General features: G+C 42.5%; 1 protein-coding gene across 1 annotated transcript in view; it reads right to left on the reverse strand.

Moving 5' to 3' along the window:
- Positions 1-7,984, reverse strand: part of agtr1b (angiotensin II receptor, type 1b) — a 19,113-nt gene extending 11,129 nt beyond the window's left edge. The window contains exon 1 of the mRNA XM_017483497.3: positions 7,719-7,984. The gene's annotated coding sequence lies outside the window, so the exon portion shown is untranslated. The remainder of the gene's footprint in view (positions 1-7,718) is intronic.
- Positions 7,985-10,730: the final 2,746 nt, after the last annotated feature.

The raw sequence follows: 10,730 nt of genomic DNA on the forward strand, positions 1-10,730 counted from the left end.
ACGCTACATCTTAAAGCAAAACTCCACTCTGGAACACGCTCAATATATGTTTATTAAAATATCTGACTTTACAGACCACGTTTCAACAACTGCACGGTCCTGTAGCATCATTCTGTACAACACCAAGAAAATCAGACCCTACCTCACCGAACAGACTACACAGATACTAGTCCAGGCTCCTGTCATCTCAAAACTGGACTACTACAACGCACTACTCTCGGGCCTCCCAGCCAGCTCCATCAAACCCCTTCAGATGGTTCAGAATGCAGCAGCACGCCTCGTCTTCAACCAGCCCAAAAGACCCCATGTCACACCCCTCTTCATCTCCCTCCACTGGCTTCCTGTAGCCTCCCGCATCAAATTCAAGGCCTTGATGCTCACGTACAAGACCTTGTCTGGAACAGCACCCTCCTACCTCAACTCTCTCCTGAAGGCTTACGTTCCCTCACGCAATCTGCGATCGGTTAACGACCAATGTTTAGTAGTTCCTACTCAGCGTGGCTCAAGATCCCTTTCCAGAACCTTCACACTGACCGTCCCTCAGTGGTGGAACGAACTTCCAACCTCAATCCACACCGCAGAATCTCTCACCATCTTCAAAAAACAGCTAAAGACCCACCTCATCCGTGAGCACGTAACTAACCCCTATCATGCCAACCCCCACATTATGTAAAACAAACAAACAAACAAACAATAAAGCTACTCTGGCTCTTACGCCTCGACTCTGCGCACTTTGCTTCTCTAGAACTCAATTATAAATCTTGTATAGTAGCACTACTTGTACTGTTCTCGGTTGTGTACGGTTGTGTGTCACGCTGACATCACAAGGAGACGTTGTTATTGAGACACTTTTTCACTAGCAACAACAATCTCAAACATAAGGGATAACACTCAGGTCTTTCGGTTAGCGCCGGAAAAAAAAAAAGAGCAAGAGGTTCTTCTCTCACTCACCATCTTCAACACCAAGCAGAAGTAGTGGAGACGTTAACGCAGACGTTGGACTTCAAGTCCCAGCTATACGAAGCAGCTGCGCCGAGTTATGGCGCAGACTCGGCTCGGCTAGTTAGACGATCTACAGCGTGACGGCGGAATTAGCATGAAAGTTGAAGCTTTGGAAGCTGATCTATTTGAGCTGGACTAACTAAAGGAGTAAAGCTCTGCTGCATCACTCTCTTCACACAGAGATCCCACTGCACCACTGTCACAAGGTAGTCTAACGGCATTGTGGGTAACGAAGGAAACTGTTACCGACAGTTAAAAGTAAACTCGGAAATGTACTTAATTTCAAAATAAACCCATTATAAAGTATTCCAATCATAAATATTAATAGGCAAGTTTTTTCTTCTTCAGATTTTAACAAATTTCACACGCACACTGAATCTTACTTACGGTCTCATCTGTCCGTCAAACGTGTCCCCAAAGCAGCTTGTGAGATGCAGAAACATGACTCCTCTCGATGTAGTAACAAACAAGCCACGCTCTCTGTTAGCAGGCTCTGTGCTCTATCACTCCCCCACTTACTCACTCCCTCTTGAAGAGCCAAAAATGAAACAGTGCCCTGAACAAAAGGTCTAACAACAGAGCAGTTTGAGCTACAAAACACTCCACAGACACACTGTCATCTGTTCAGAAAGGCGACGCTTACGAAACTTAACCACAGAGCAAGAGAAAACCCCAGTCTTACAAATCAGGGTTCTACCATAGATACTAGGGTTTTGCTGAGAATTTAAATTAGGAATATTAAATAGTAAAACCGTGAGGAACAGTGTACGTACTGTAGGAGTATTAAAAAAAACAGATAAGATCACGGTAGTGTCATGGCTTACATGAAATAATTCCCTCAAAGCACCATAGTAAAGCTAAAACAGGAATAAATAATAAAGCATCCTGTAAAATTATGGTAATATTATGTTTCATAGTCTGTTAAACATAGTACAGTGGGATTCATAATTATTGGCATTGTTTAATAAAACGGGCTAAAATACCCGTATAAAAATTACACAATAATTCACTTTTTCTTTCTTGAATCTTGATTCTTTTCTCTAATAGAAAGAAAAGGCTTTATTGCGGTATTTTTATTATCCATTATTATCCACTGGAAGAGATGATATCTTCGAAAGTGCAAATATCTTGAATATGGGCAAATGTATCTGATATTTCTAATTATGAGATCATTAAACATCAGGATCTAGGATTATTCAGCCTGTTCCGGACACATTTGACTCATTTAAAGGTTAATATTGGGAGGCACAAAGTTGGGGTGGGGGGTGGGGGGTGACCTATTTAGAAATAGGTTTAAAAATAAATAAATAACAGAAACAAATGACTAAATCATTCAAATACAGTAAACACTGCTGTGGTGATATATTTCTTTTACTGAGACTTTTTAGTTACTGTTTTCTCAGTACAGTGAGTGACTGAGTGTTTTTAGTGCGCGTGTGAGTGTGTGCGAGAGAGAGAGCAGGAGAGAGAGAGAGAGAGAGAGAGAAAGAGAGTGACAGAGAGGATAGAGAGAGACAGAGAGAGGATAGAGAGAGACAGAGCGAGAGAGAGGAAAGAGAGAGAGACAGAGAGAGAGAGAGAGAGAGAGAGAGAGAGAGAGAGAGAGCGCGAAAGAGAGGAAAGAGAGAGAGGAGAGAGAGGAAAGAGAGAGAGAGAGCGAGAGAGAGAGAGAAGAGAAAGAGCAGACAGAGAGATAAAGAGAGAGACAGAGAGAGAGAGTGAGAAAGAGAGAGAGAAGAGAATGAAAGACAGAGAGAGAGTGAGAGAGAGAGAGAGGGCGAGACAGAGAGAGAGTGAGAAAGAGAAAGAAAGACAGAGAGACAGAAGGAGAAGAGAGCGAGAGACAGAAAGAGAGAGAAAGAGACAGAGACAGAGGAAAGAGAGAGACACACACAGAGAGAGAGGATAGAGACAGAGCGAGAGAGAGGAAAGAGAGAGAGACAGAGAGAGAGGAGAGAGAGATAGAGAGAAGAGAAAGAGAGAGAAGAGAGAGAGAAAGAAGAGAAAGAGAGACAGAAAGAGAAGAGAGCGAGTGACAGAAAGAGCGAGAGAGAGACAGAAAGAGAAGATAGCGTGAGACAGAAAGTGAGAGAGAGAAGAGAGAGAGACAGAGAGAGAGAGGAAAGAGAGAGACAGAGAGAGAGAGAGGAAAGAGAGAGAGAGGAGAGAAAGAGAGAGGAAAGACAGAGACAGAGAGATAGAGAGACAGAGAGACAGAGGAGAGAGAGAAAGAGTAGAGAGAGAGACACAGAGAGAGAGACAGAGGGAGAGACACAGAGAGAGAGATAGAGAGAGAGAAAAGTGTCAGGGTTCAGACGTTCCACAACATAATGCATGATGCATAGTCATCGGTCATACTGTGGTGTAAGTGGAATGCTCAGTTAACGAGGATAATGCACCTCGGTGAGGTAGCGGCACTCGGCTGGGGCGTCGTGTCGCGTCACACCCCTCCAGTCTGCATCATATTCAGATACTCTACCTGCACGGTCTGTTGTGTGTCATTCCTTACAGAGTAAGAGTGGAAAGTTCTAGACGCTGCAACTCCGTTTCTATTGATAAGGACCACACACACACCACTACACACATTTACTGGAGGTTGTTATTATCAAAACAATCAGGTGTTTACAAAAAACAGGTGTTTACTTTGCTTTTGACTATATAGTGTATCAGGATATCACAGCTCCAAACCTTACTCTGTAGGTTTATCATTCAACAGGTTTCATTTTAAGCCCTGTTAAAAAGCTGCGCTCTGAACTGAATAAGGCATCTGAACACACAAATGTCTACACGATACAGGCTCTACGCATCTCCAGCACTTAATACAAGTGATCGTATGTGTCTTGGAAATCCAGTGTGACCTGTTCAACCCAACCACATTAATATCTGAGCACAGTGGCATATGGTTAAACTATATTCGTGCTATGTTTCAGACATCTTCGAGCGGCTTTTACAAAGCGTATCTACTCGTCTGTGTCTGATCCACTCAACGGTTTGTGTCTCTCTGTCAACGCATTAACCGCTTTGTAAATATGATATTATTTAGATCACTACAGGCCATTAAAACATGCTCTACCTGTCTTCTCTCATATAAAAGCTCCGTGTTAAGAACGTATTTGTGTCAGTAAAACTGTTTATGCGTTCTTATTTGTAGCAATATTCTGTTTGGAGGTTAATAGAATAGAATTTTAGCAACAAGATGAAATTATTTAAGGAATGATGTGTGGTTAAGAAATCCTCCATGACCTTACGTGCAAAAATGGCCTTTATATCAGACTTTAGTATAAAGGTGAAGTTATTAGTGGGCAGTGGGGGCTTGGTGGTTAAGGCTCTGGGTTACTGATCGGAAGGTCGGGGGTTCAAGCCCTGGCGCCGGCAAGCTGCCACTGTTGGGCCCCTGAGCAAGGCCCTTAATCCTCTCTGCTCCAGGGGGCGCTGTATCATGGCTGACCCTGCGCTCTGACCCCAACCTCCTGATATGCTGGGCTATGCGAAGAAAAGAATCGCGCTGTAATGTATACGTGGTTGATAAAGACTCGTTATTATTATTATACGCATTATATAATGCAAAAGGGAACTACGTTGCACAAAAAGAAAAGAAAAGCACGCTACAGAACAAATCACCAGGCCGCTACCTGAACTTGAAATTGAAGAAAACTCTGGAAGATTATCAGACGATACGAACGCTTAACTAGCCAATGATCGCTCGGAGAACCGATGTTTTTCGAACAGTATAAAGGTAAGCCGCAATACAGGGACACTGCTATCGCTATGTTTGGACTAGCTCTAGTTCCAGACTATATGACATGTGGGATCTTCATTACAGCTGAATGAGACTCACATTAATGGGATTCAAACACTGCAAATCAAAGGAGATCCAATTCAAATTCAAGAAAATTAAACACTCTTGAAAAGTAACATTAGAAGCCTCATGTACTGTCGTCAAGTTCATTAGAGCTGTGTGTGTGTGTGTGAGAGAGAGAGAGAGAGAGAGAGAGAAAAGGAGAGAGAAATGTTCAAAAATGGACATCAATCCCAGCTAAAACTAAAATTGGTTCTGCAAATCATGTTTGACTTTTATTTTGAATTTTATTTTTTAGTCGCGAGCTCCTTTTCGTGTTCGTGTGATTGATGAATAAAGCACACGAAGTCAGCAAAAGCTTACCACACAGTCACCATCGTGATGAGGAAGACAGACAAACCAGACAGATAGCCCGGGTCAGGGAATGGATATAAAAACACATGCAGCTAAAATACTATTAAACTTGATCAAGGCCACAATAAACATGTCATAACAAAAAGTCTGGAACAGACGGAAATTGGCCAGGAATTATTCCCATGTGCATACAGTTTTCCTTAAAACTTGAGAAACATAGTATATTGTGGTTTTTCCTTCCCACAGTGCAGTGGATTAAATGAATGAATAGATGCTACATCCATAAGAACAAGCTGATTGGAAGAGAAGAGTCCTTCCTGAGGGCAGGGGGTAGCCTGGCCTGGGCATTGGGGGCTGTACACTTGGAGTATTTTTTCCTTTAGCCCTGAATAATTCTCCACTTGGGGCGGGTTGTCGCTACGTAACTGAACGTTGGCTAAAGAAGACGGCGATGTTGTCGTTTTATCTTCAGTGAACGGAGGCGAGACCGATCAGACAGTGTTTACAGGAAAATACGTGGAAATACCCGTGTCTTATTGGCTCTCAATTCCTCCATACTCTAGCTCACAGAGTCAGTGAGTTTGAGGGGAAAATGGATATACAGCGATTTTTTTTAAGCCAGGAAAGGATGGACACATGGTGGCTACTATGTACGTGATTAGCACTTTCGCCTCAGTCCAAAGACATGCGTGGTAGGCTGATTGGCATGTCCAAAGTGTCCGTAGTGTATGAATGGGTGTGTGAGTGTGTATGTGAGTGTGCCCTGTGATTGATTTGCACCCCATCCAGGGTGTACCCCACCTTGTGCCCCATGCTCCCTCGGATAGGCTCCAGGTTCCTCGCGACCCTGTAGGATAAGCGGTATAGAAGATAGATGGATCGACCAGTAAAGCGGTTGAAACTGAAACAGTGACATCATCTGATGCTGAGCAGGAAAACAAGGCGTGTGCACGTCTGTGTGAACATGATATAAGGTCAGCGAACGTATTTTGCATGGCACTGAAGCAGCTAAACCCATACAGTGATAGCTTAGTTGTGCCTCCACTTGGCTAGCGACATCAAATTAGCTTAGCCTCGAGTTAGATCGCCAAAAAGTTTGACATTTTATCGTTCTGGTCATCCTGCAGTGAGGTACAGTGATAACACAGAGGTGAGTTTAATGGTAAATCCGACTTTTTGTCCAATTTTCAGATTTTTTATTGACAGTCCAGCTCACACCCCTGCCTGAGGGCAACCTACAAAAACTTCAACCAGCATCACTGGAACTGCAGTGATAATCAGGACAAAAAAAAAAAAAGCTCCACTGAATGCCATATAGTCTGTCATTGATACGCCAGTTTACTCCACCTCTCTGAGTGCCTTCATCAGGAAGGTAAATATATACACGGACGTATTTACGGTGTGATATTAGGCTTGTAGAGTTGGGACTGTTTTTGAAGTGACCTCATGTTGCTTTTAGTAAATTTGGCAACATTTGCCAACACACAGTCATGAAATGTGACCAATGAACTGGTGAACACGTTTGAGACACGTGAAAAGGCCAGATGTGAATGTTGTCCTCGTTGGTCATTAGAGGAAGTGACTCAGTGCTCGTAAAACAATTTCCCTCCTTCAGAGAACAACTTATTCACGCATTTATTTTCAGTACGTGCTTTACCCTGATCAGGGCTGTGATGGTTCTGGAGTCATACATCTTGAATTCTCATCACAGGATACCATGCACACACACACCCACACACACACACACACACACACACACACACACACACACACACACACACACACACACACACAGGCTGTTTAGTCTACGGGCAGTTTAGTGTAGCCAATCCTATGGGAGAATGGGCAGAGCATGTTTATGCGACATGGGAAGAAACTGGGAGGAACCAGGAGGAAACACACACACACACACACACACACACACACACACACACACACACACACAGGGAGAAGATGCACTTCAGAAACTCGAGAACATCCTATTATGTAAATATGTTGTAATAATAATATAATATAGTGTTGCCATAGGTTTAAGGCTCAATGCATGGAGGGTGCCAATAGTTATGGTGCGTGGTGCTAAAAACACAGTAAACTATAATGCATTTTTGTACATGGTCGCACACTTCATTGTGCGCCTGAAAGACACGCACACACACACACACACACACACACACACACACACACACACACACACACACACACACACACACACACTTTAAGAATTATACAAAGTTGAAAGCTGCATCTTGCATTTAAAATAGAACTTTAACCCTAAACACATTATATCAATATAAAAGATTAAACCCTCCACATATTAAAAACCATAAGAAAATTTATATACAGTACATCCTCTTCTGCATCTTTTCCTGTACCTGTACCTACATTCTCTGCTTTTGCTGTATAGCGAAAAAAAGAAGCATCATATAAAGAAGTTCCACACTACACACCATCAATGGCAACAATAAACTAGAACCATATTTAGTGCATATAATATAAAGCTATTTACAGAAAATCATGCTGAAATGTACAGAGCGTAAGAGCCGAAAAGATGAAAAGCTCATACCTGATGAGACCAGGAGCTGGAGTTCGAGGAGCTTCAGATAAATAAGGGTCCTTAACCTACACTGGAACACGAAGTCCAGATGAGCAACAAAACCACCTGTACACACACACACACACACACACACACTGAACTTAATCCACCCCAAACAACACGCTTCAATCTGTTCCCCCGAGGCATCAGATTCTAAACCACACCACCACCACCACCCTCGCAACTCTCTCTCTCTCTCTCTCTCTCTCTCTCTCTCTCTCTCTCTCTCTCTCTCTCTCTCTGGTCATCTCTGGTCACTTGTTTCCTGTCCTCTCTCCACACCACTGCATTTCTAAAGGAGCTGGCTTTTCTCACAAGTCTTATTAGTGAATTCATCATTGTCAAGATCAGAGACTGAGGTGGAGCTCATAATAAGAAATTCAGTCAAGTGGTTGTGGTTCGAGAGAGAAATGCTTAAATACACAGCAATAAATCCGTTACTCCACGGATGGAAAATGAATCGAATTATAAATAAATATTGTTCCTCCTAACCTCCTAAAATTCATCTCATTTTGTTTTCTTGAAATCACTATGCAAACACTGCTAAATAGATACAGTGCCCTCCACTAATATTGGCACGCTTGGTAAATATGAGCAGAGAAGGCTGTGAAAAATTGTCTTTATTGTTTAACCTCTTGATCTTTTTTAAACAAACAAACAAACAAAAAACCCCCCACAAAAATACTCTGCTCTCATGGATATCAAACAATTGCAAACACGACACAGGTTTATCAAAAAAAAAAAAAAATTGTTAAATATAGGTGTGCAACATTTATTGGCACCCTTTTAGTCAATACTTTGTGCTATGGGGTTCAGGTCAGGGGACGGGGATGTCCAGGGCAGGACCTTGATTTTGTGGTCAGTAAATAATGTCTGTGTTGATTTTGATGTATGTTTTGGATCACTGTCCTGCTGGAAGATCCAACCACGACCCATTTGAAGCTTTCTGGCAGAGGCAGTCAGGTTTCATTCAATATCTGTTGATATTTGATAGAGTCCATGACACCATGTATCCTAACAAAATGCCCAGGTCCTCTGGCAGAAAAACAGTCCCATAACATTAAAGATCCTCCTCCATATTTAACCGTGGACATGAGGTACTTTTCCATATGGCTACCTCTCTGTGTACACCAAAACCACCGCTGGTGTTTATTACCAAAAAGCTCTATTTTGGTTTCATCTGACCATAGAACCCTATCCCATCAGTCATGGCCACGTTCATGGTCACCGGAACTTCTAATAGCACACACCACCGGACTCCATTTTCCCGTAGCCACACTCATTACCACGTTCAAGGTCACCGAACTTCTAAATGCACAAACCTGAACCCAATCAACTCTTACAGCATAAATAACCTGGAAATTTCTTGAAGTCTTTGCGAAGACTCTCTCTGAGAACATTCTTGAGACAGGCTTTGTTTACTCCAGGGGTTGAGTTATGGTTCTGACGTTTGCCATTTCTGTTTTTTTTCTTCGTTCATGTTGTTTGTAGAGCGCCTGACCCACGCCTGTTTTGGCTGCATCTTTGTTTTGCAACTTGGATCTCCCTGCCTGTTATAAAATAAAGTTCGCCTGTACTCGCATCCGTCTCTGCTGCCTTCCTGAGAGAAATGTTAAAACGAGCAATGGTAAATAACGAACCCGGGTTCAAGTGGTGCTAGGTTTGTAGCGCAGTATGAGCCAGGTCCTAAATAAAATGGAAGAACAGACTTTACCGTATCAGTTTTATATACTGCATTTCCTATACGACAAGAAATTAAGCAATTTATTAAAAAAAAATAATGACAAATAATATTTATAAAATAGAGTTACAAATAAATATGTGTCAATGGAGCGCTCTCACACACACAACATTCAGACTAATTGATGCTAATTCCTCGTGTTGTTGCTGTCAGTCATGTGACCAAACCTGAGCGCTACGATGTCTAGTTCTGCAGAGTGTACAACAAGATGATATGATGTTTACTGGCATTTCCTCTTTCAAATCCGTAGATGGGAAACACACACACACACACACACACACACACACACACACACACACACTATTAGTACAAAAGTAAGCATTTGATATCCTATTCCAGTACAACACTCCACCAGCTTCAACCAGAGGTTTAATTAGCTTTACTGTCAAGCATAATTACACGATGTTTATTTTAGAGTTTAGATAGCACATTCCAAAGTCCTCAGGAAAGATATCAAGCACAACCACATTGTCACGTCGGCGCCGGATTCGGCCATGGACCCTGATTCCCAGAACCTACCACAGCATCACAGCAAGGCCGATCCATCCGGACTCCATTTCTCGTCAGCCACATCAGCCGCCATCATGTTCATGCACGACGCGAAGTCTTGCTCTGCGTTTAATCGTTCTGTTTGATTTCTTTTCGGTTTTGTCTTTGAAAGTCTGATTGTTCGTTACCTGACCCAAGCCTGTTTATTTTCATTTCGCTCTGTCTTTTGATTGGACACATTTGACACAGGACTAGGACTAAGACTAAATTAAAAAAAATAGCTGACTAAATTAACACTACCAGGCAGACACACCCACCCACCCACACACACACACACACATATACACACTCATTCACACTTAGGGATCATTTACATTCATGTTATAGTGAGCTGGGAGGAAACCATAGGACCCCGAGAAAACCCATGACACAAGGAAAACATGCACAGAAGCTCTACACAAAGACTAACTTGAGCTCAAACCTGCCAAGGCATATGAGAAACAGGAAACACACACCCGCACACACTCACAAATAACACCTGACACCTGCGTTAACATAATACAGAGTTTTTAAGCCAGGCATTAGAGGTTATTAGCCATTAGAGGCATTGGAGGCATTAGAGGCATTCGAGAGACAGACACATCTGGTGAATTTAAAGTCGGTGACACCGTACAAGTCTGCTGAGACAGTGCTGAGGAACGAAATCGACTTTCCGCAGCTCTTACTCTAGGGGTTGTTTCTCATTTCCGAAA

Source organism: Ictalurus punctatus, chromosome 1 (assembly GCF_001660625.3).
Source record: "Ictalurus punctatus breed USDA103 chromosome 1, Coco_2.0, whole genome shotgun sequence".
In the NCBI taxonomy this organism is placed as follows: domain Eukaryota; kingdom Metazoa; phylum Chordata; class Actinopteri; order Siluriformes; family Ictaluridae; genus Ictalurus; species Ictalurus punctatus.